The 26,458-nt window shown below is 35.8% G+C and overlaps 1 protein-coding gene across 2 annotated transcripts in view; it reads left to right on the top strand.

The window, feature by feature from the left end:
• Window positions 1-7,771: 7,771 nt before the first annotated feature.
• NIPBL (NIPBL cohesin loading factor) overlaps window positions 7,772-26,458 on the top strand; it is a 191,681-nt gene continuing 172,994 nt past the window's right edge. Inside the window, exon 1 of one of the 2 annotated variants that reach the window (XM_017548241.2) lies at window positions 7,772-8,181. The gene's annotated coding sequence lies outside the window, so the exon portion shown is untranslated. The remainder of the gene's footprint in view (window positions 8,182-26,458) is intronic. The other variant, XM_017548242.2, reaches the window with a different exon arrangement.

Here is a 26,458-nt window from a genome sequence, read left to right as displayed (position 1 = left end):
CTGAGATTATTAAATGAAAACTAGATAAAACAGAAATAACTATACTACATCTTAGATTCCGAAATGTTGACTTTGGTGACATAGTAAATAGTTTTTATTGGACTTTGACATTAGTTAACCCACTATTATGCTTATCAATAAGGAATAGCTCATGGTAAACCTATTGCCACTTTATTAATTTTTAAAAGTTCATAATAGCTATTTTTCATGAGTGGAAACATTTAAAAGGTTAGGCTGTTTATGCAACTCAAATAGCCCATATTCATCACAACTCCTGTGTAAAGGAAACAAACAATTACAAGCAGTAATACTGGTTACATTGAGGTTTTTCTTTTTTTGGTATTAAACTGTCTCTAGGACTGTTGAGTTGTACATGTTGGATATCATTGCTGTGATTAACTGACAACACCAGATGCCAATATATAAAATAATGCCAGTATAATATAGCATTATAAAAGAAGTTTACCGTCTACTTTCTAGTACTCAAAATTGAATAATTTGCTTTTTTTTTTTTTTTGGCTGGACACCGGAGTTTTATTATAACTCAAATCAGTCTCCTCGAGCATTTGGGGATCAGTTTTTAGGGAAGGCAAGTGAAACGAGAGTGCTGATCGGTTGGGTCACAGATGAAATCATAGGGAATTGAAGCTGTCCTCTTGCTCTGAATCAGTTCCTGGGCGGGGGCTACAAGATCTGATGAACCAGCTTATTGATCTCGGTGGTGCCAGCACTGACCCATCAAGTGCAGGGTGTGTAGAATATCTCAAGCACTGATCTTAGGAGCAGTTTAGGGTCAGAATCTTGTAGCCTCCAGCTGCATAACTCTTAATTTCTAATCTTGTGCCTAATTTGTTAATCCTACAAAGGCAGTCTAGTCCCATAAGTGATTTCCTTCTAAGTATCACTTTCTTGAAATCACTAGTTGCATATTGAATTTGTATGATTGTTCACATATCAGGGAAATTAAATCTTTCAATAAAATTTAAGAAGTTTGTCTACTTCACAATGAAGATATGCTCCATGTCCTTTGGAGATAGTAAGTGCTTAAGAAGTATATTTTTGGAAGGAATAAACACATGAGTAAAAGTATATATGGTATGTTTCCACAAACCTTACAACAATTAAGGGGCTAGACTAGCTAATTCATTTGGTTATTTAACTAAAAATGTTTGAGTCTTTACATTCTTTATTTTGATGCAGTCAGCTAATGCTCAGCTTTTATAGTTTTACTCTAAATAATAAATAGATCACATCTGTTCATTCAATATGCACCCATTCTATCAGGCATTTTGAAGTTCTTAGACAAAATTAAATAAGCTGACAGTAATTACTTAGCTACTATATTCCTCCAAACATCTCTCACAAAACATATATTACTTTATTTGTTGTGTTTATAAACGGTAGTGGAAAAATCCTATTCTCTAATTTTAAGCTGAAAAATCACATCCTTATTACTTCACTGTAATCATTTTTTATTAAATTTTATCCCTTCTTAGATTAAATGCATATAAATTTGATGTACAATCTACTTATTTCTACCAACTTTATAATCTTAAAATGTATCAATTTATAGCCTAATTTCAACTTTAAATCAAAATGGAATTACTAAGAAATATTCACTGTTACATTTGGATAGCAATTCATCATGGCTCTAAGGTACTGTTTTCCATGGTTTTTCCATCTTAAGTTACAATACTGAGACATTTCACTTTTATATTTCTATGTTCAATTTTTCTTACAATTTTTTTTTGCAAGGTAATCTTGAATTATGATTGTCACCCTATCGTTATTTGATATACATTTGTAGCCTTTCTCTCCTTATGATTGTCTTTTTCGTAAACTCAAAAAGCGAACAGAGGCCACACAGTTAAATTCGAAACAGGAAGTCATATGATGTTCCTTTATACTCCTACCTTTCATGATTGACTTGGCTCCCTCTGCTGGTTAGTAATACAATTCCTTCCTTAGTTCAACGGGGTGTGTATTACATTGGTGAAATATTTGGGGTGAATAAGCTTAGAGTTAGAGCTTCTTAACATGTTGATTCTCTAGCAAATTTTGTGTTTAGCTAAGGTTTTAACCAACCTAGGCCTTACTTATCTATAATGGAAAGGGACTTGGTATCACATGCCTGAAAAAGGAAATCTTTACTAATGTGCTCTTAAATAGACTTGCCAACATTACAATACTGAAATGTACACATAGCAAATAAAGTGAAAGAGCAATATTTAAATTTTATTAAAATATTTCAGTATAGTAGAATCCTTACCTTATTTGCTTTCTGGTTACTTTTCATTCTACTTAAACAATATAATGCCTCCCTTTTAAATTCTTATACACAATTCCTTTCTTCCTTCCTAAGTTTCCCTCTTTTAAATCCTGTACACAATTATAAGTACATTTATTCAAATATATAGAATGAGTTGGATGGTGAATGAGAGTTACCTACTTAATAAATTATTATTTACTGTGGCTAGAGAGAAAAATCTTATTGAAGGTTTATTTTTCAGAGAGAGAAAGGAGTTGTCATCATTTTCAGGGAATAAGCTGTTGCTAAGATAATTACTCTGTGAAAGATAGAAACTGCTTTGCTCTGACTTACTAGTAAAAATTTGTTTTAAGATTGAAGGGAAGGTGGGAAGAAATAGAAACAAACATGTATTTTGCCCCATGTTTATTATTGTGCTGTATTGGACATTTTAGATTGGAAAATGTGCTATAACAGATCAATAATAGTCACAGATCTAAACACAACAAATGTAGGTCCACTAGAAAAATAATTCCTCTTCACAACTTTAACCATATTTCACATTTCTACTAACAACATACTTTATTTCCTACTCTTTGTCTTAACATTACCTTTCTGAAACCAGTATCAGATCTCTAAAATACCCTGGTGTTCCTCTAAAATCCTTCAGCAGTTCATGGGCAGTCACATCTTTCTAACATTCCTTTTTTCCCCCATTTTCTAAGGAAAATCTGAACTGTAGATTTTTAAAAATAAAAGCAAACACTTTTTTTGGCCTGTAATCCACTGTAAGGAATATATTTTACAAAGTAACGCAGCACATACACATGAAAAAATCTTTACTTAAAAACATATACCTTTACCATCTCTGATGTACTCTTCTATTTCCTATTCTATGTTTTAAATAAAAAATACTAGTCATAACACAATAAATTAATTTCATAACCATAGTGGTACTATAATCCACAGTTTAAAACACTGGTTTGGAGCAGATGCTTTAACTACAAGCTAACCTACTTAAGAGAGCTGTTAAAATGAGCACCATAAGCCTCCCTTCATACCTATTTTAAATGTTTTAAATTTTTAATAGATTTTGTATTCTTCCTTCATAAATACAGTCATTTTTTAACTGATATTTTTCCAGATTAGTTCAGTATTAAAATACTTGAATAGTTTAACTCTGGTTCACATCCAGAATATGTGTAGGTTCCAGGAAGATTAGGCTTTCATGAAACTTTATGATCTTAAATAATTTTACATTGAAATATTTCAGAAGCGTATTTTTTGAGGCCCTTCCCTATGTGTAATTCCATATGCATTACAAAGTGAAACTTTTAGTATAACATGGAACTGGTCACTTTGATTTAGGAACATAAGGCATAGATACAAAAAAACATAATATTGGAGTGCCATAGGATTATAAATAGATGGTGTGTATAATAAAATCTACAAGTTTAGAGAAAATTCACAGTTATAGGCGAGAAGTATTAATGAAAGGACAAAGCTTGCTCTTAAAGGACCAGAATAGGCCAAGATGAAAAAAGACATCCATAAGAAAAGAACTATTCGTTTCTATAATTTTAACAAAATGGATAATCTATCTTGAATAAACTCCATAAATACTATTTCCAAATTTGATTAGGGTATTTACTTTGAAAACCTGAAACAGGAACATATTTACAGTGCTAAGTCATTTGATAATTTTGTAGCTCTGCCTTAAAAATCAATATCTTTAATTAACTCTTCATCATTTTCTTACGTCATCCATCAACCTAAAAGCAATTTAATTATTCTAAATGTGAAATAATTCTGGTAGAGTCTAATCTATAAAACATACATATACTACCAGTTTTTTTTTTCTAACTTTAACAAATTTGTTCCCATAAGAGACAATTTATCACTAACAAAGAATAATCGGCAGGCATAAAATAGTGAGAAGAAAATGATTTTCTAAAATTTTTCATTACTATCATTTTGTAGCAAATTACATTTATCTTAAAGATAAATATTCTTCAATAAAAATAACAATTCATAATTTTTCAGATGTAGAAATTCCTGGTGATGACATTTGATACAGATAGTTTATACCTGAAATCCACTTAAAATTTTTAATAAAATCTTCTGCAATTCATTGATCTAGAATACAGATAAGACTATCCAGGTATATTCCTAGCAAAGAAAACTGAGTCATGCAACTCAGTTATTAAAGCAAGGAGGCAATTTAAAGTCAGAATAAAGATTTATTGAGCTATCCTCCAAACTAAAATGGACAAGTCAAGCACATAAGTCACCTGATTTGGAACATAAAAGACTTAAAAATATAAGAGCAAAACGAATGGATGGTATTGGGAAAAATATTAAGCAAAAAAAAAAACAAAAAAAACAAAACCCAAAACACCAAGGCAATGAAATAAAGAAAACACTAAGATTAACAGATTCTAAGTAAGAACTTAATTTGGATACTTAAATTTACACAAGTAAAATACTATTTAATAGAGAAATGCTGTGATATTCATGGAAATTTATTTAATTCTATAATCTGGAAAAAAAAAGTGGTATAAACTATATACAAGTTAAAACCCTCAATGAAGTAGTATTGTGTTTTCATTCACTACCATGTATGAGGTGCCTAGCGTAAAGCTAATTAGCAACTAATAAGTACTCAATAAGGGGAAGAAACAAAAAATTTAAATTAAATAACACAATAATGCCAAAACTTTCCACAGTAGGCTGACTGTAGCAGCTGCAGTTACCTGGACATCTAAAATTACTAGTTTACCAGTAACATTTAAGAAAGCAGACAAGAAAATAATTGTGCTTCTGTTAGCAAATTAAAATACTGGTATTTTGAAACAGTGAAAAACACATTCTGAGCCATCTGTATTAAAGCTGTTCTGAAGATTAATAGGAAAAATAATATTGGATTTACTAAACAATGTTTCATTAATTGTATTAATGGTTATGAAATACCTATCAAGGCTGTCTTTTCTTGTCCAAAAATTCAATACACGAAATATGAAACTTTGGAATACCACAGCCAAAGCCTTACTGCATAGCTTCTAGCTTACTGATATGTTTACTTATTTTAATTTAAAAAGCCTACTTTTCCGGCAACTAGGAAATACAGTTTCCCACGTTTTATAGTACTCAAAAATCATGATTAAGTAAATCTAGTGCTACCCTAAGCATAAGCAAACAGCAAACTAAATGATGAATTAAAATATCCACACTAAGCCTGACCTCAGCTTTCACTGAACCTTTTCTTCAGAAGAAAACTAAAAATAAATCTCACTAGTATTTGCTTTGCTTGACAGCATAATTGAGTAGCAACCAAAGTAGCCCTATGTGGTCCTTTATGTAAGGTCCTATATGAAGTCCTAGCCTCAGAAACACACACCTTTTGAATCACTGTGCCTGGTACCCACTTGTGCCCAATAAATATTTGCTGAATGAACTTTTCCAATAGTGCTGGATTTGGGCTGAGCCAACCAAATAAATTCTCACACTTTTAATCTATTTTGCAAGACAGAGGACGACAAGATGAAGAATGCAGTTTGAGACTCAGGAGAGCAAAGCCAATCGGCCCAGTATGGATATGATCATTTTTTATGCACTGTCCTCGGGCATTCCCATTTACAGAAGCCTAAAAACAAATTTTATCCCTTGTTTGTGGGTTTCTGGTGTTGTGGAGGGCTTTCCAAAGTTTAGAAGCAATCTCTTTTTATAGAATTCTCTTATAAACTTTAAATCTTTTATAAAGCTCTCTGTAGCATGTAAGTATATGTAAGTACATATCAAAGACAGAAATAGGGAGCATCAAGGCCCTTATAATCGTCATTCATTCATTAACCGAATACCATGCATCTATTGTGTGGCATTCCAGGAGCTGGGCACACCACCAGTGCAGAAAAACACAACCTCTTGTCCTCTTAGAGCTTACATTCCACTACGGAAGGAGAGAGAACATAAACATATACGAATATGTAGATTGTCCAAAGGATAAAATGAGAAGGGGGCTAGGGAACCTGCAGTTTAAAAGTGGCCGCAGAAGCACAGAGTGACACTTGAGCAAAACCCTGAAGGTGAAGAAGAAAGCCCTACGGGCGCTCACGGAAGAACCTGGCAGAGGGAACGGCGAGGACACAGTCCTACTCCCAAGGATGCCAGGGCAGGCCCGCCCCCACCCCCCACGGCGCGCGGGGACTTCCGTCAAGGCTTTCGCTCACACCCCTCAAGACGGGAAGCCGTCGCAAGGCCTAGAGCAAAGGAGTGACGGGATCTTGGCCCCTCAGTGGCCTGAGGCAAAAGGAATGATCTAAGCAAGTTTTCCTAATTACTTTTAGCCCACTGGTACACACACAAATAATACAATTCATACAACATGAATTTCGTCCCGGTTGAGTAAAAATCCGCTTACCTACTGCACTTTTTTAACCTGAAGAATAGCCCCCTTTTAATTTACACAAATTTAATAGAGAACTGTGGAACGACGGAGTTACTTCTTGTTTTACAATTTAAAAACTACAAGAAGCATGGTACTGCACGTATAATCACATTTTGTACTCCAGCCTTGTCCAGCGCCTCGGTGTTCCAAACCTAAAGAGGAAAACGATGTTTGAAATCAGCTGGCCGCAGGCCCGCCGGTCGCCCGCAGTCGCCGGTGGCCGAGTAGGGGCCGGCGGTTCTCCCCGCGTGCTCGGCTCCACCCACACCTAGAGGGGGGCGCCGGGGCCGTCGCAGCACAGCTTTGCGCTAGCGCAGCGTCGCCTACAGGCCTTTATCCCGACGGTTAGAGAAGAACCACCTCTGCCGACAAAAAGCAAGAGCAGCGGAGACCGCGTATTTCCAGAAATAAACGCATCACAAACACCATTCCAATTCAGTCCAGTCGAGAGTCGTCTTCACTTCCAAGGGCTGCGTTCTTACTCAGCAGAAATAACACGCAGAAGGGCGTAAGGTCCCGGCCTCAAAAGGAGAAGAGTACGATCCATCCATCCACCCGGCTGCAGGGACACCATTTAAAACGGGCACCATCGCCGTCGAATCGCCGGCGTCCTCTGCGGGGCCGCCCAGAGCTCCGCTCCCTAAAGCTAAGGACGACCTGGGACAGCCAGCGCGGCCTTCAGCTGCCGCCGTCGGCGACCTGCGAGCACGTCCGGGCCTGACTGCCCCCCACGCTCACGACCACTGCCGAACTCGGGCCTCGCTCCCATCGGCCTCCAGGAAAATAAAGACCGAGGAGAGCCGGACCGCCCGTGTCGCGGGGCAAACGTAGCTCTGAAGCATCGACAATACTGGCAACATCCACAGCCGCCCTGAGGAGAAGCGTGTAGAAGAGAGCCGCCGCCGCCCGGCCGCTGGCCCCGGCTGGGCCCGGGCGCGGAGCGGCCGAGGACGCGAGCCCAAGTGGCAGTGGCTGCGGCGGCGGCGGCGGTGGCGGAAGTGGAGTGGGGAAGGGGGGGTGGTTGTTAGTGTTTGGCGCCGGCGGAGGGAGTCATTCCTGCAGCTGCACTTCCGGTCGGCATTTTGTTCTGAGAGGGAGAGACGGAACGAGAGAGAGACACACACAGGGCTCCTTCCCCCCACCCTCCCCCCCCTCCCTCCGTCGGTACCGACTCACCCGACACCACCAAGCCGCAGGGAGGGACGCCCCCGCCGACAGGAGGATTGGTTCCCGGGCCCGCGGCGATGCCCCCCCGGTAGCTCGGGCCCCTGGTCGGGTGTTTGTGAGTGTTTCTATGTGGGAGAAGGAGGAGGAGGAGGAAGAAGCAGCAACGATTTGTCTTCTCGGCTGGTCTCCCCCCGGCTCTACATGTTCCCCGCACTGAGGAGACGGAAGAGGAGCCGTAGCCACCCCCACTCCTGGCCCGGATTATAGTCTCTCGCCACAGCGGCCTCGGCCTCCCCTTGGATTCAGACGCCGATTCGCCCAGGTAAATTCCTGCTCTTTATTTCGGCGGCGGCGGCGTCGGCGGCGGCGGCGCCAGGTCCTCAGCGTCTCTCCTCCTCGCTCCCCTCCCCGCCGTTTCCTTAGCGGCCCCAGGTCTCTTCCACGGGCGAGTCTAGAGTTCCCTCCTCTCTGGTGGCAGCCGCCTTGGGTGGCGGTGGTTTTGTACCCTCTCCCGGCCGGCTCCGGTGGCGGGGACTGGGCTCCTGCCGGGCGGCCGGGGAGGCGTAGGCCCGGCGGAGAGTGCAGGCCGCGGGCCAGCGGAATCTACTTGAGCTCGGGGATTAGGAGAGCTCCGGGCTGAGCGGAGCGACTGCTGGTCGGTGACAGGCCTCGCCCGGGAGAGGAGCCGTAGCTAGTGAGGAGGCGGAAACAATACAACTAACAGCAAATGTGCCCTGATCGTCCCCATATTTACAACTTTCCCGGTCTGGGAGTGGGGAACGTCCCAGTGAAACAAACAACCCCCCTTCTTCCCCCTGTGACCCCATGAAGGGAGGAAGTAGTTTCAGTTAGTGAGACAAACGTAAATACTCAGACACGGATCCCGAGGTAATTCTTTCTCTTTGTAAAACTTGTTTGAACGTTGGAAAGTTCATAAAGACTCATTTTCTTTTTTAAAGAATTAAATCGTCCGCATGAATATTTAATACAGAAAACCATACTATGGTAGACACTGCACATCTCCCCCTCCAAGAGCTTTTTATTTTGTTGTTTGACAGTGTTGTTGCACATGGACTTTTTATTCAAAGACAAGTATAAAGTACTTGACAGGTTTACTCTGCCACTTTCTATTTGTATGCGTTATGTAAGGGCAGTTTCAAACGACTGTACATAAAACACTCAAGTACTTCCTGACCAAAAGGTGTAGGAGCATAAAAGAAATTTTAAGTGTTCTCAGAATTTTGCTGAGATACGGGTAAAACCGATTTTCTTTTAAGAAAAAAAAGGAAGAAAAAATTAAGTTTACTTAAAATCCTTGGGAGGTTGAAAAATTGTAGAAGGTGCCATCCTTTCATGTCAGGGCAGTTCTTCTTGAGGTCCCAGGATTGTCATTGGCTGTTTGTGCCATGATGTTTGACTGTGTAATGAGAGAGGTGTCATTTTAATAGGTCAAATGTATCTGTAAATGCTGGAGAAAAATGTCAGTTCTAACTTGACAAGTTCTAGTTCATGAGTAAGTTAAGTGTTTCGAGCTTGTTTATGGAGGCGTTCGTAATATAGGTTGGTATAAGAGGGAAACACCAATTAAAAATTCCTCAGGCAAATAGCTAGGAAAATGTACCTGGGTTACACTATTTTGATACTTTGTTTCATATTCGCTGAAGGAAAACTTTCACTGGTTAAAATCAAGCGGCACTGCTCAGCGAAATCTCTTGTTTTACTAGTTTATGTTACATTGGTTCAAATTTTTTGTGTCGTTAAATTATTGTCACTGTAGAGTGAGTTACTTTGTGAAGGTTATTTTTTAGTTTAGCGTCCTGCTTACAATAAATTGTTCCACATTTCCTGAAAATGTACGGATAAATGCTTAAAAGAATGAAGTTAATATAGCTGTCACGTACTAGGCATGTTTTTAATGCTATAAATCCGTGTAGTAGTCAGTAGCGTGTCCGTGATTTGTATTGGTCAGGGAGCAGTTTGAATTTTAAAAAGCCTGAAGCTCCTGCTGAGCCCCAATCCCGGCCTCCCTCCCTCCCACTAATCTCCCATTCCTGTCTTTGTGCTGCCTGCTCCTGTTAGACACTGTTTGCTACGGGGCCTCAGGCCTACTGCGGGTGGGGGGTGTGCGAGTGGGGGGCATGCCAGGGAGGGAATGCAGACGGGGAGAACACATCTTAAGAAAACAGAGGGTTTGCTTTTTTGGTGCTGGGGGTGGCAAGGACTTCATATAAATGTTTTAAAGGCCCTTATATATTCCTGTGATTATCTCTACAACTTTTATTTAATTAAAATACTAAGATGTATATCAAGGGATAAACATATTTCTCCTAAAGATAATGAAAAGAGGAGTTCTGCTTGCTTAGTTTTCATGAACTGAAGCAACTTATTTTTAGAGGTTGTCTTCTTAGGAAGATATTTGAATAAGTGCGTTAGATATTGGGTTTATATGACTGATTCTTTTTTTCTTGAGACTTTGGAACTAAGTTATAGTGAATTAGTTCTTCCCAATTTGTTTTCCCAATTTTACATATTTAGTAATTTGTGAGTAATATAGGTTGTATGGAAGCTTTCATTATGATATCTACAGTTAAAATTTCTTTAAATTTAAAAATATGTCTTGTTTGGTTCAGACCAGTTAAATACGTCACTTTTAAAGGAGAAAACATTGTGTAAAATTCAAATTGTAAAATTTAAACTAGTAACCTAGTTGGAGAGAATAATTTGTTTCCCTAAAGAGTGTAGTCTATTCATTCTGCTTCCCCTCTGTTGGCTGGAATATTCGCCAGTGGCTAATCATCTATTTCCATTTTTAAAAAATTTAAATTCAGTGAAAGGAGAGATCAGAAGTGTTCCAGTAATCTTATAATCCTGGTTATATTATTTGGGGAAATATTTTCTAGTATACCTAAAGGAAATTTCAACAATATCACTTATTGTTTGTCTTGACTCTGAAGAGTTATCAATAACTTCTGTTATGTGAAAAGAGATTTCAAGTGAATAATGAAAGTAAGTCAGAGTTGAACATCAAATAAATAATTTCCAGTGTTTGAAAAGTGTGTATAGGATGCTTCCTTTTTAAAGTCATTCAACAATTTGTTTACTAAAGTTATTTGAGAACATTTTTGAACCTGTTCTAGAGATCTATTATAATATTGTCTGCTTTTAAGGAAAAGTTGTACATTGAAAAAAGAAAAACTGTCTACGTAAGATTATTTTTAGGGATGAAAAGTGAGTTTTTACTATGGCAGTAAACTTGGTTCTTCATAGTAGTCATTATTAAATTTCAAAAGTATGAGTAAAGCTGTACCAATCCAAAATTTTCTTTACTTGGAGCCAGACTACCCCACTGAAAAACGTATTTTCTTTTCTTTTTTTTTTTTTTTTTTTTTTTTTTTTTAAAATTTTTTTTTTTATTTTTTTTTATCTTTTTTTTTTTTTTTTTTTTTTTTTAATTTATTTGAAAAATGTATTTTCTAAGGCTTCTTCAACTAATTTCATATTTATCTTTTTGGTACCAATCCACCATCAAACTGTCAGAAATATTTGAACATATCTGTGTTACATGTTTGATATACCCCATTGTGGCATTTTTAGTTTCTCAAAATAAAATGTGCTAATAATATGAGTAAATAAAAACCAGTAGTTTGCATTTTATATAATTTCATTTAGTCCTCCTTTCTGGTGTTTATTAGGAAAAGCATAATTTGTAAGAAACTCTAAAATTTTAAATTAAGATTTCCATTTACGTGAAGCGATTAGGAAATCTGAATGAAACAAGAATTGCTTTTAGAGAAATGTAACTTTAATTCTGTTTATCACATTTACTTGCCATAAAAGTGAATGGGAAATAACTGACTAGGAACCTTTATAGAAGTCTGACAACTAACTGTTCAGCTGAACATGCTTATTTTAATATCCTGAGCATACTAGGTTAGGTTTGGTAGTAATTTATGGTCTTATATAGACTTTAAAAATTATCTTAAAGGTGGACTTTTTAAGCAAAATTTTTTCTTTTTTCACAGTTGTCATTTATAGTAATTCTTTGTATTTTAAAACTAGTTCTTTTTCAAGGTGACCTGAGTTTATTTAAAAATATTCTGATATCCCTGTGAGAGAAGTAACCAGCATGATTTCTATTTAATGGTGAAATACTTGACACTTAAGAGGCCATATGATTTGTGTAGATTCATGTAGTAAGTCAGTGGGAGAATAAGGGATTCCCTGACACTAGTTTTTCTTAGATTTTGTTCCTTTAAGAAATGTGTGAGCTCTGGTCTTGAAGCTAGATGTTGCTCAGTCGTGACACAGTTACCATTTGTGACTTTTTGAATTCTCTAAGTTCAAATTCATTTTCCTCTTCTTTTAGAGAGATGCTACCTGTTTCTTGGTTGTATTTTCCTAGTATTAAAATAGAGTGGAATTTTAGTGTTTCTGATTAATGTAAAAGGAATTTTAAACTCCATGTCTCTTAAGGCCATCATTGTAATTTTAAAGGGGATTTTATGCGCTTAGAATATTTTGCCCAAATAAATTAAGTAATAAAAGTAACTTTAGATATTTGTCATGTGTAATTTCTTTTTCTTGGTGTAAATCTGGAGTCAATTTTATTGAATTGAATTTTGTCAAATTGCATTATGTTTTAAGGCATATTCTTTTCTATTCTTGAAGCTATATTATTAGGAGAGATCACTTGTTGATGTATGTAGCATTGCCAGCTAAGATTTTGTCACACAAAATTTTGAGGGCTTATTATTTGCCAGGAGTTAAGTCTGTCCCTGTAATATTTAATCCTTTAACAAGCCCAAAAGTAGAAACAATAATTATCTACAATTTACAGATGAGGAAACTGAAGCTACAAAGGTTTAGAAAACTGCTAATGGTTCTATAATTAGTAAATGATTAGTCTGATTTACATTTGTTCTTGTGGATTCAGGATTCTACATATCTAGTTTCAGTAAAATTTTAATACTATCCTTTGAGTGTTGAGTTGATTTGATACTTGCCAGTCATTTAGTCAAGAAAATTGTGTACTTCAGGCAAAGAAGCTGAAATGAAATTCAGGCTATATATTCTGTAGATATAATACTTTTAAAAAATCAACAACTCTTTACTGTCTTTAAAAGGTTTTTTTTGTTAAGCAGTCTGTGAAGCTTTTAGTTCTTTTAAGATTTTAATATTGAGTTGAAGTTCTTTGTCAAAGCATCTGTTAGAAAGAAAAAATTCAGCTTTAGAGAGTCATTTCGTTCATAGAAATGTATATGACCAATATTAGGATAGTAGCTGAATCTATGAATTAGTATGACTGATCATTTTGTAAAGTTTCAATATTTTTATAGCCAGAGAATGTTGATCATTCCAGTTATCAACTTGGGAGGTTGTACACTTATTCCAGAACTGTTGCCATTACATACAACCTTAGAGGAATTTATTTTGTGAATATCTTTAACACATTTGAAATAGTCTTTTTCTCATCTTTATAACAAATCTTTCTTTTCTGGGGTGAATTTGAGTTTTAGATACAGTACAACATCATTTGAAACTTAAGAAACTTAGTTTAGGAAACTAAGATTTAATGGATTTTTTTGTGTCTGGCACTATGTTGAGTGTTTTATGTTTATAACATGTAATATTGAGTGTTTCCATGTGCCAGAAACTGTGCCAGGAAAAGTTTTTCAGTTCCTTAAGGTATTGAAAACTTGTATATGAAGTTGAAGTTGGCTGTCTGAGAAAACTGAGATATAGAATAATTACGTGACTAGCCCAAGGTCACACAACTAATAAGTTCAAGAAAGTGGAGAAAGGACTTCAGATTTGAAACTTTACCCGTAAGTCTCAGCCATGAGACTGTGTATCATGATTTGAACCACCCAGGTACTTAGTGAAGTTAATGATAAAGTGTTTTCTTTTTGCAGAGGAAATTGAGGTTCATCATGTTTAAAAAACTTATCCAGTGTAGCAAATCTAGCAAATGTTAGAATTAGGATTCCAGTTAAACTATATCTAATTCCGAAACAACTATTATTTGTATTCTTCTAACCTGGCTCTTCAAAATTTATAATACAATTTTTGGTGAAAGGATAGTCTTGATTATAAAGTTAGTGACACTGTTTTTCTTGTGGGGCTTAAAAGAGTAGTCCTAAAATGTTTTGGTCAGTTATAGCTGATTCACTATTTGATTATAGTCTTAAAAAAAAAAAAAGCAGCTTGTTACTTTACATCATGTATAGCACACAAAATGTTTGTATATTCACATGTGCATATAAATATGATATTGCTTTTTAAATACATGTACTGTGGAATATAGTAAATGTAGATATCTGTGGACTAGGTAGCGTTAGAAAATTTGGCAAAAGCTATTTATTCTCAGGCTACAAAAATACTGAAATTTAAAAAAATGATCAGTCATGCTAATTTATAGATTAACTATTTTTATGATTTTACTGTGGTTCTTGTTACTTTTAATAATAATGTTAAGCATTAAAAAAATTCCCAATAAAGCATTAAATTTTCAAAACAATTCATGTAGGTAAATTGCTTTGCCATCTTACATGTGTAACGTATCACTTAACATGGATATACCAAATTCCTTTAGAGTTCTCTTTTGTACATATTTGTTCTTTAACAGAAAAGAAAAACTTTTTCAGAAATTAGCAATATTCATTTATTAAAATAATTATATATACTTTTACCTCTCCTGAGAATTTCAGAAGCTGTGACATAATTTTAAAATGCTCGATTTCCTTTTGTTAAAATTAACATATTTGGGTCAGTTATGCAGATGAAATACATACTTATTTTTATATGAGCACTGTTGAAAAAATTCATATTCTAGATACGTTAGAACTAACAATGTCTGAAGCACTAATAAATTATTAAATTCTGACTATAATATACTTTTAAAATATTAGTCTTTATGATTTTTATTTATGATCTTTAATTTGGTATTGTAATTGTCCTTTAATCCTAGCCAGGAAATACATTACAGCGTTTTCTCAACACTGCTACTTGTCAACCCTCTCAGTATTTTGAAACCTGCGTTTAGTTGTCTTTATTTGAATCAGATTGTGGGTTGCCAGTTTCCAGCTAAAGACATTGATCATCTGAGTGTATGTTCTATGTAATTTAGTTTTTTCTTGGTAATGACCAAGTTGAAATTTTACATGGTTTTAAGTTGAACATAACTTCATTTATTATTTATTTATTTTTATTAATAATACTATTCTTTAAATTTGCTACACATGAAAAAATTTTTTTCCTAGGGTTCTGCTTATACCTCAGAAAGCTCAATTGGAAGTTAAAATGTCATGACGTGAAAACTACTGATTCTTTCCCCTTTGAGAAAATAATTCAGAAACTACTATTTATTCCCTACCTTACCTTCAAGTTATCCTGAAAGACACACACATTTTTATTTAACACTACTAATCTTTTTACTTTTTTTTCTTTCCCTTTTGTTATATATCTCTTCCTTTCACTGTCAGTGTCCATTGCATCTTTATCTCCCCCAAAGCAAATTTTTACATGCTGTGGCTAATGTAGGTATTTGTTGTTAATGTGGATGGTCTTATAATGTGTTACTTTCACTGATGAAACCTAGGCAGTTTCAGAGGCCTCAGAATTCTGAGATCTTCATAAGTTCAAAATAGATTGCTGGTGGAAAAACATTGATATTCACCATGAAAATATATATTTGTGTATTGTTCCCACTTTGTTTCTGCAGATATATATTACTTTTTAAAATGTGAGCTCAAGGATCAGAATTTTTTTGTAAGGAGAAAGAGAAAGCATTGCCTTTGCAAAATTTCCCTGATCATTCCATTTTATAGCATTTGTATGGTTTTTTACTTGTAACCTTTGATAAAAGAATTTGTTTCTATCTGTCAGCCATATTTGTTGTTTAGTTAGAATTGAGCCATATGTATTTCTTAAAGATATGTTTTTAAATCTAAGATTAGTGAATGGCAACTATATTTCTCTTAATTTCAAAATATAATTTTCTTACGTAGAGTTGTGTTCTTGAGGGCTTCTTGCTTTGGGGATAAGAATATTTTATTTACATATATCCCTAACAATACATACGTAACTTTATAAAAATAAAGAAAACTTTAAAGCAGAGTTCCTTTTTAAGCTGTTAGTGAGGATCATGAAGTACAGGAAGGGTTTTTTTGTTCTGATTCCTTAGCCAATATAATTGGAGTAAGATACTGGAATATTGCAAGAGGTGAAGTATTTACTTTCTTATTTTAATCTTTGGATTTATTATAGTTTTTTCTTTGCCAATTTAATTAGTATATACAATCAGATAAATTAACTAATGAGAAATACATTACAGCAGGTAAAAAAAAAAAAAAAATGCTATTCAGAGTCAGCAAAGCCTGAGTCCTTTCCTCTTACTCTCCTACCTGGACAGCATGAGCTTTACCACTCTTTCCACCTTCTCCACCAACTACCAGTCCCTGGGCCCTGTCCAGCTGCTCAGCTATGACGCCTGACTGGTCAGCAGTGCGGCCAGCGTCTATGCAGGTGCTAGGAGCTCTGGTTCCCGGATCTCTGTGTCCTGCTCCAGCAGCTTCTGCAGCAGCTTGGGGTCCAGGGGCCTGGCCAAGGGGATGGCCCAGGATCTGGCAGGAATGGGAAGCATCCAGTACAAGGAGACCATGCAAAGCCTGAACGACCGCCTGGCCTCCTACCTGGACAGAGTGAGGGGCCTAGGACCAAGAACCAGAGGCTGGAGAGCAAAATCCAGGAGCACCTGGACAAGAAGGGGCCCCAGGTCAGAGACTGGGGTCATTACTTCAAGGTCATCGAGGACCTGAGAGCTCAGATCTTCGCAAATACCGTGAACAATGCTTGCATCATTCTGCAGATCAACAATGCCCGTCTTGCTGCTGATGACTTTAGAGTCAAGTATGAGACAGAGCTGGCCATGTGCCAGTCTGTGGAGAGCAACATCCATGGGCTCTGCAAGGTCATTGATGACACCAGTGTCACTCAGCTGCAGCTGGAGACAGATTGAGGCTCTCAGGGAGGAGCTGTTCTTCATGAAGGAGAACCACGAAGAGGAAGTAAAAGGCCTACAAACCTTGCCAGATCTGGATTGATCGTGGAGGTAGATGCTCCCAAATATCAGGATTTCGCCAAGATCATAGCAGACATCCAGGCCCAACACAACAAGCTGACTCAGAAGAATCAAGAGGAGCCAGACAAGTACTGGTCTCAGCAGATTGAGGAGAGCACCACAGTGGTCACTATGTTGTCCCTGTAAGTTGGAGCTGCTGAGATGACGCTCACAGAGCTGAGACATTCAGTCCAGTCCTTGGAGATCCACCTGGACTCGAGAAATCTGAAGGCCAGCTTCTGGAGAACAGCCTGAGGGAGGTGGTGGCCCGCTAGGCTCTGCAGATATAGAGCATCTCAACAGAATTTTATAGTACTTGGATTTGGAGCTGGCATAGACCCGGAAAGAGGGGCAGGGCCAGGCCCAAAAGTATGAGGCCCTGCTGAACATCAAGGTCAAGCTGAAGACTAAGAGAACCACCTGCCACCACCTGCTTGAAGACGACGAGGACTTCAATATTGGTGACGCCCCGGACAGCAGCAATTCCATGCACGCAATCCAAAAGACCGCCATCCCCTGGATAGTGGATGGCAGAATGGTGTCTAAGACCAGTGACACCAAAGTTCTGGGACATTAAACCAGCAGAAGCAGGGTACTCTTTGGGGAGCAGGAGGCCAATAAAAGGTTCAGAGATCATTGGGGAAAAAAAGATGCTATTCAGTTAAAATAGTGATCTGATGACTGAATTTTTTTTTTAAATGTCAGATGTATTGAGGTATAATTTATACAGTAAAAGTCTTTTGGGTGTACTGTTTGGGTTTTGACAAACATACGCAGTCTTACAACCACCACCACAATCAGAATATTTCCGTTATCCCCAAAAGTTCCCGTGAGTCCCTTTATAATCAGTTTCCTACTGCTACTGCAGCCCAAGGCAACTAGATCTGATTTCTGTCTCTATAGTTTTTCCTTTTCTGGAACATAAAAATGGAATCATATATAGCCTTTTATGTCTTTTTTTTTTTTAATTTAGCAGAAAGCTTCTGAGATTCATTCATGTTCTATGTATCAGTAGTTTGTCACTGAAGCTTAAAATTGTTAACTTTGGTGATGCTCTTATGAAAGAGTATTATCAAAAAATACCACTTTGAACAGCTGTAGATATTTCTCTCAGATTTTAGCAGTGGCCTCGTTATTGAACATTTTACTTGCTCACTTTTACCTCTCACCCCTGCCCCAAATTTTACTTGCCTGTTTTTACCCATCACCCCCCAAAACTAGTGTAATTGACATTATGATATGGCATTTATTTATGTTGGTAAATGCTGTTTAATGCTCTATCAGGCAGGTGAAATAGACCTTACTCTCTTTTTCATCATAATTAAAATAAGAAGCATCTTACATTTTGAACTTACAGCACATAGAAACTAGAATAAAAAGTGAGGGATGATGCAATAATACCAAAAACTTGAGTTTACCTTTGCTTTAGGTTTAGTGTTTATAAGGTTATGCTGAAAATAGAGCATAGAGTATAGCGAATAGCAGTCATAGCCTCTCTTCCAATGATTAAAGTTAGAAAAACAGTGTTCTTTACTGAAAGTTGGGGGCAGATAATGAGAGAAGAGTCATTTTCTGGACATTTTATTCGACTACCTTTCCTTTATTCAACCACCTTTCTCCCTTCCTTTTTGAAACAGCTTCATCTCTGGGGTATTCTCTTCTTGTTGTTTCCTTATGTATTTGACCTCCTATTTGTTAAGTCTTTTGCTAGTTTGTCCTCCTCTACCTACCCCTTTAAATGTTTGTATTCTCCAGGTAGTGCTTCAAACTTAGTTCTGTTCTCTTTTCCTGTTGATCTCATTTATTCACATGACATGTTACATGCTACCTGTATGCTGATGACTCACAAATCTATCTCTCGAATATATTTCTCTTCTGAGCCAGATCCAGCTGTCTACCAGATACATCCTGATGTCCCACAAATAGTAGAAATTCCAAAGTATGTAAGTCTGCATTCATTCTTTAATTCTTCCCTACTCTGACCTCCTGTCACCCAAAGAAAGAAAATTATTCTTAAAAAAATATATTAAGTAGGTTAGTGTTTTCATTATCAACTCATTTACCTAAACTAGAAATTTGGGATAATCCTTAATACTTCTTTACTATACTTCCAGTCCAGTTGTTCACCCAGTTCTGACATTTGTAACACTTCCTAAATATCACTTTAATCTACCCTTTCCCCAATGTTTTGATTCTGTGAGTGGACCTGAACATACAGTTTTGTCAGATTGAATAACTTCTAGCATTTAAAGAAAGATTTAGAGATAATTGTGAAAGTAATATGTATTTAGTACTGGATACTTCTTGCTTCTTTGCTTGGGCTCTGGTATTTAAAATTAAGGTGTAATGTTTAGTAACAGTGACACTGTATAGCCTAAATGTGATTGTGTTCTATTATATCTAAAATTTAGGGCTTTTGACTTACAGCCCAGTTTATCAGCTGGAAGACTTGAACTCATTTTTTATCTTTCTATACCTTGCTTTTAGAGTATTGCATTTCATGGAGGTGTATATTAATTTCAATACTTTGTGTTTATGTGTTTTGGAGCAGGGTAGAGGAAAAAATGGGAATGTGTAAGGAAATTTCAAGGAAGGGCTTTTGAATTGACCTTCCTATAATGTGGAAACAAGTTTACTTGAATAACATTTTCACTTTTATTGCTAAGTACAGAAAACTAAAGAAATGTTGTGGGATATGGTACTACTCAGGTGCTAGGCATGCACGTGTTTTTAATGACAGGAGTCAGATACGTTGTAACAGTATTACTTGTGAGTTTGAAAATTAATGTTTATGGTGTTGTATATAACTTTATGATATTTCTTCCTTAAAATAAGAAGCTACCTCTCCACCCCACAGTTTGAGCCAAAGGGTCTGCTTGAAATTATTAGTTTAAATAATCCTGAGTGGCTCCTTTGTAAAGGGCATTTTAAAATGTAATACTCCCTTCAAAAAAAAAAAGCAAGCATTTTCTTCAGTACATCTAGAGTTTATAACTAAAGAAGTAATATATGCTATGTTTTGCTCCAGTGCCATGTACTATATTTTGGAATGAATACAGTCAGCCTAAAGGCAGTTTACAAAGGCTGAAGGGAGACCCAGTTTGGTGGTCATTGGATCGTTGTGGTGGATTGCACGTATTAAGCACTCAACAAACAATTGTTGAATAAATCAATTTGAATGTATTTCATTTTGGGGATATAGGACTAATTGGAGTGACAGATGATGGGTGGGGCTTGCTAAATACTGAGCAAGTTTTATAGAGGAAAGAAAACTTGAAGCCCAGAATGGTGAGCAGCATTGACAGCAAAGAATTGGTGTAATTTAGTGAACTATTTGTATTTGGACAATAAGGTTTGCTTAGCTGGTTAAGAGAAAGATTTAAGGTTTGCTTAGCTGGCTAAGAATGAATTGTAGGCTTGGGCTAAAATGATCTTCCTAATCCAGATGTTCGTATTAAGACTTGGGAGGTGTTGTGGGAAAAGGGAAAGAGATATTTCTTACAGTTATTCAATCTACTCAGTGTTTCCTAGTATATGTCAGGGTGCCGTTGCACTGTCCTCAGTATTCACATGAGGGTTTCTAAAAACTAGAATTTAAAATCACATATAATTTACGGTAAACTCGTAACTATCCTAGGATGAAGTTCAGTATCTGAGTCTCTAATAATTAGTTACCTAGTTGTTGAGCCACGTTGCCATCTACTCTGATTTAGCATATGTTTTTTGTGATTCTGATATTTTAATCTGAAAGATAAACACCACAGTTTTAGCGTGTTTTATAAAAATTTTATAATTCAATAACAATTCATTCCTTTAGTTTTCTTGGAAGCCAAAACTACATATAGTTTTCTGATATGTTAAAGTTAAACTGTGAAATTTAGAACTTAAAAATTTTCAAGAGCTTTAAAGTTGAGGACTTTTCTTTTTTTCAATTATAGAAGCAATGTGAAAAAAATTATATGCTTTTTGGGAAATGGGAAAAATATAATCTCAAATCTTATGTTTTTCCTACTAAGTTTTTACATAAAAATATTTATAGTGAATGTAATTATGGTTAAATACACGTATTCATGCTATAAATTTATTCCTCTTTTCTATTAAGGTTGGATCATAAAGATTTTCCCAGTTTTCTGTATGATGTTCGTAATTCTATAAAATGTTGCCCAGCATTTTGTCAGTGGATGAACCATAATTTATTTAGTCATTCTATTCTTGCATATTTTTTGCTTTTACTTTTTTGGTATATAAATAATAAGGCAGTAAACACATTTATATGTACACCCTTTAGGGGCTTTATTCCCTTAGAGTAGAATCTCGTAAGTGGAAGTCATTCTGTAAGTGTTAGTTGGGCCAAAAGATTTGAACATTTTTATGGCCCTTGATACATATTTCCAAAACTAATTTTACTCTGCTGTAATCTTTATTTTCATTCACATCTTAACGTCAGTCAGTAGATTTATTGTATTTTTCATGTAGAATACACACTTTCTATTAATATTATTAGCTCATTTAAATGCTCCCTTTTCCCACTATTGTGGCTGTGGTCTCTTTTTGCTATATATTTTTAACCTCTTAATGATAAACAGTTAGGGCTTTTCATACTGTGTATATCATTTGGAGGTATTATATAGTAAAATTAGCGTGGGATCTAAACTATTAGCCAAGTAACATTTAGGCCAGTTCTTAACCCAAGCCCATGTCTTCAACGGTAAACTGAAGAGGTTCTCAGCTTTTGAGCTTTTGAGATTTCATGGACTATGAATTTATATATTATATGTGTGTGTGTGTGTGTGTATTTTATATATATGTGTCAAATCTTTGTTTCAAAATCTAGTTAAAGAAAAGCTAGGGGTATAGTTGCAGTTAAGGGATCTTCAGTATCTGCAGAAAGAAAGTGGTAAGGATATTGTAGACGGAGTGTAGTAAAAGAAAAGTCAATGTCTAGGTAAGACCCATTACTTAGTCTTAATATTGAAATATGAAATACCCATTGTGATGCGAACATGGTCATGATCTCTCATATTCATTTTCTTATTCATCAAACACTGAGTGATTCCTATGTCTTTTCTCAGAAACTATTAAGCATTGCAGATGGTGGAATAAAAGACTTCATCCCACCCATCTTACAGCCTAATATCGTTTATAGACAGATAAACAGAGATTATGTTGCAATATCTAAGTGCTATGATCAAGATAAGGTATACTTTTAGCACTAGTGGTAGAGGTGGTCACCTTATTTAGACTAGTATAGTGAGGCAGTAAGTCAGAGTCCTCCTAGGTGTAATGGCTTGTAGGTATGGAAACTAAGTTTTGAAGGCTGTTAGTCATACTGGGGAGTCTCGGCCAACAATTTGATTTTGGAAACTGAAGATGGCTTAGAATATTAGGACATAGGCTGGAAAAGGGGCATGCCAAAAAGGATTGAAGCTACAGAGAGGGGCAGCCTACAGATTATGAAGGAATGGATATGCCTTACTAAGAATTCTGTATTTTCTTTTAAAGACAATGAAAAACAAGGAAGTTATTTAGTAGTGGAGTATATTTTGTGTGTACTTAAAAATATTTTTGGATAGTAGGCAGGAAAAGGGAGGCTCAAGAGGCCAGTAGGAGTTGAGGTCCTCAATTAAGATAGGGATATTGTAGAGAAGGAAACCCATAACAAATATTAAGGAGTTAGTCTGGTTATAGTTTAGTGATTCTATGTAGGTAGATTGGGTAAGGAGAATGAAAACAGTCAAGGATATCTCCTTGATTCCCAAGTTTCATAATTGTGGGCATATGAGAGTAGAATGTAAGTTAAATCAGTTTTGGCTGCCTGTGAATAAAAATATAGTCTACCAAAGCCTGTATCACTTTTCAGATTTTAGAAGGAATGGATGTTGAAAAATTAAGTGGCGTGGTCAAATTGTACTAATGATTATTTGAAAATGACTTTTACAGCTGACCTAGAAGATCTCTCCGGTGTTAAATCAGGGTTTAAAGTAGCATGGTAGATTATAATCTTACTTGGTTAAATTATTAGAAGATAATACTATTTCTTCTTAATACTTTGTTTTCCAGTATATTGACTATATTATTGTGAGCTTAGAATAACATAATGAATGTTCTTTAATAACTATTTTCTATTGTGTAAACCTCTCGTAGGGCCTTTCTGGTATATTTGTTTATCCTGCCTCATCTGAAAACCACCCCTTCAGTTTTATACTGAATTCATACATATGCTATAATGAAATCTTGTAATGAGAACTATGTTACTTTGTTCAAGAGGGGATTATCTTTACAAATATGATTAAAGGGCTTCTTTTAAAATAAATTTTAAAATGGGAGTAGCTTTTCAGAATTGTTATATGTAGGAACAGTTATAAAGCAGTCAAACTGATATATCCAAAATAACTGACCAGGTGACATACTGCCAAAATGAAAATTAGTACTTGCCAAGGTTCTAAGTATACTTAAGCAAAATGTGCTTGGTTTTACTTTTTGGTTTAAGAGGTAGCATATCAGAATCACCTAGGGATTTTTTCAAACTTTAATGCTTTTTTGGAGATGAAAGATAAGTTTGTAAGTTTCTCTTTTAGCTGTGTTCCTTTAGACTTCTCAATCATTCAGTAAGAATTAATTGAATAACTGCTATGTGCTCAGCAATGAATACTAGATATTAGTTGTGGGCTTTCTTTTGAGTCTCCCTCCTGAATTTTTCATGGCTGCCTAAAAGATCCCTCTTTTTTTTCTATTCTATGAAAATATCATATGTAGACATAAAAGAGCAAGGAATCATGTGAGCAGAGTTAGTAAATTAGAATTTGAAAAATGATAGAATGGTGAGATGTGTTTAGTTCTGAAGAACAGAGGGGGAGTTGCTGAATACTACAGAGGACATAGATTTGAGGAAAGAAGTTAGAGTAGCAGATAGTGTAAATGAATTTGGTAGAAAAAAAATCATTTCAGCCTACCAGCATTACTTCAAGTAAAATTAGAAATTGTGAACAGACTGACCTATTTGTTCCTAAAGGTGTCTTATAATTTAAAAGTTTGCTCAAAAGTCAAATTGATTCTTGTATATGTTAGATGTACACTACTTAAAAATATAAACTATATGTTTACAGTAAGTCCTCAGCAAATATTTCTTCTTTATTAGTTCATAGCTGCCTTTCTACTGATTTGATGAAAATCTGCTAATTTGTGACATTTCTAATGGATTATTAGGAAGGAAGGTATTTGATAAGAAGCAAAGAAAAATTAATCAAATTAGCTCAAGTTCATCTGATACTGAAATATGATAAGTATTCCTTAGTAACACAACTTAGCTATATACCCCAAATAAAGTGAAGTATCCCAAAAAATAACTAAATGGGAAGTTTGGTTGAACTTTTGTCTAATACCTAAAGTTAATTATGCCTCCAAATGTGGTGTACTATACTGTCATGTATGTACTTTCAAAAATACATGTATACAAAAATACATTTATACATATATTCATAAATACAAATGTATCTTATACACTTTGATTACTCTATTTTGATAACTTGCCTTGTATTTTCCTACCTCATACCTTTTAATCAAAACATTTACCTCCTTTTTTCTCCATCTGTCTAAATCATACTTTCTATCATGATCTTATATTTTTCCCCCCACTGTTTGGAGGTGGCATATCAGAATCCTCTGTGGATTATTTTCAGGCTTAAAATCCTTTTCACCTTTTCTCCTGCCCCAGATCATGCTCTTCTAGCAGTACCTGTGTGTAGGAGTTATAGAAGTTATATGTTAACTTGTCACATTTTCTTACTGTATATCAAGCTAAAGTTTATTTTGTTTTATTTTTACCTTATTTGTCTTCTCAATCAGATTACAAACTCTTTGAGGAACACAGACTGCCTGTGGTGCTTGGTAATTGTCTTATCTAGAACAGACTTGTAGCAAGTGTTTGCTGATAACTGGTGTAGCTCATCTGTACTAGTTTGAAGAGGTTTGGAAGATATCTCATATTCTTACAAACTGTTAAATTCACCCTTTTAAAGTTTAAAATTCAGTGATTTTTTAGTATATTCACAAGGTTATGCATCCATCATTACTTTCTAGTTCCAGAACATTTTCATCACCCCCCAAAAAACACATTTTCATTAGTGGTCCTACCCTGTTGTCTCCAGTCGGTCCTTGGCAACCATTAATTTACCTTCCGTTGCTATGGATTTCTTTATTAATATAAGTGGAATCAAATAATATGGCCTTTTGTGTCTGGCTTCTTTTACTTGCTCATCTATATTGCAGCATGTATCAGTATTTTATTTCTTTTTTGAGGACTGAATATACTCCATTGTATAGATATGCCACATTTTACTTTTGCTTTGTCACTTTGATGGACATACGGATTCTTTTCAACTTTTGGCTATTATGAATAATGCTGTTATACACACCCATTTGGAAATTTCTGTGTGGATATGTTTTTACTTCTGAGTAGATACATGGGAGTAAAATTTTTAGGTCATATGTTCTCTATGTTTAACTCTGAGAAACTGTCAGACTGTTTTCCAAAGGGGCTGCATGATTTTACATTTGCAGTAGCAACATATGAAGGTTAGACTTTCTTTACATGTTCATCAACATTTGTTATTGTCTGTCTAATTGTATTGGTCCTAGAGGATGTGAAGTAGTCCTAGAGGATGTGAAGTGGTATCTCTATGTGGCTTTGATTTGCATTTTCCTAATGACTGATAATATTAAACACCCTTTTATGTGCTTATCGATAATTTATGTATCTTTTTTGGAGCAATATTCATCCAAATCTTTTGCCCATTTTTAAATTATCTGCCTTTCTATTGTTGAATTATAAATTGTTAGATATATTCTAGATACAAGTTCCTTGTCAGATATGTGATTTGCAAATATTTGCTCTCATTCCATGGGTTGTCTTTTCACTTTCTTGATAGTGTCCTTTGAAGCACAAACATTTTTAATTTTAAAGATCTTTATTTTTTTTTCCCTTGGTTGCTTGTGCTTTGGGTGTCACATCTGAGAAACCATCGCCTAACCCAAGGACAGGAAGAGTTACACCTACATTTAGTTTTAGCACTTACATTTAATTTTCTGATCCATTTTGAGTTAATTTTTTGCGTAAGGTATGAGGTAGGGATCCAGATTCATTACTCTGCATGTGTCTATCCAATTGTCCATTACCATTTGTTGAAAAGACTATTCTTTCCCATTGAATGGTCTTGGCATCCCTGTCAAAAATCAGTTAAACATAAATTTGAGAATTTATTTTTGGCTCTCAATTTTATTTTATCAATCCATATGTCTCCTTATGCCAGAACTACACTATCTTGACTACTGCAGCCTGAAAATGGGGATGTGTGAGTCCTCCAACTTTGTTCTTTTTCAAGATTGTTTTGGCTATTCTGGATCTCTCATTTTCATGCAAAGTTTAGGATTTTTGTCATATTCTGCAAAATAGGCAGCTGCAATTTTTTTTTTTTTTTTTTTT

The sequence above is a fragment of the Cebus imitator genome, unplaced genomic scaffold, assembly GCF_001604975.1.
Source record: "Cebus imitator isolate Cc_AM_T3 unplaced genomic scaffold, Cebus_imitator-1.0 Scaffold205, whole genome shotgun sequence".
Classification (NCBI taxonomy): domain Eukaryota; kingdom Metazoa; phylum Chordata; class Mammalia; order Primates; family Cebidae; genus Cebus; species Cebus imitator.
The sequence above is the reverse complement of the archived record's forward strand: the minus strand, read 5'-3'. Positions and strand labels throughout refer to the sequence as shown.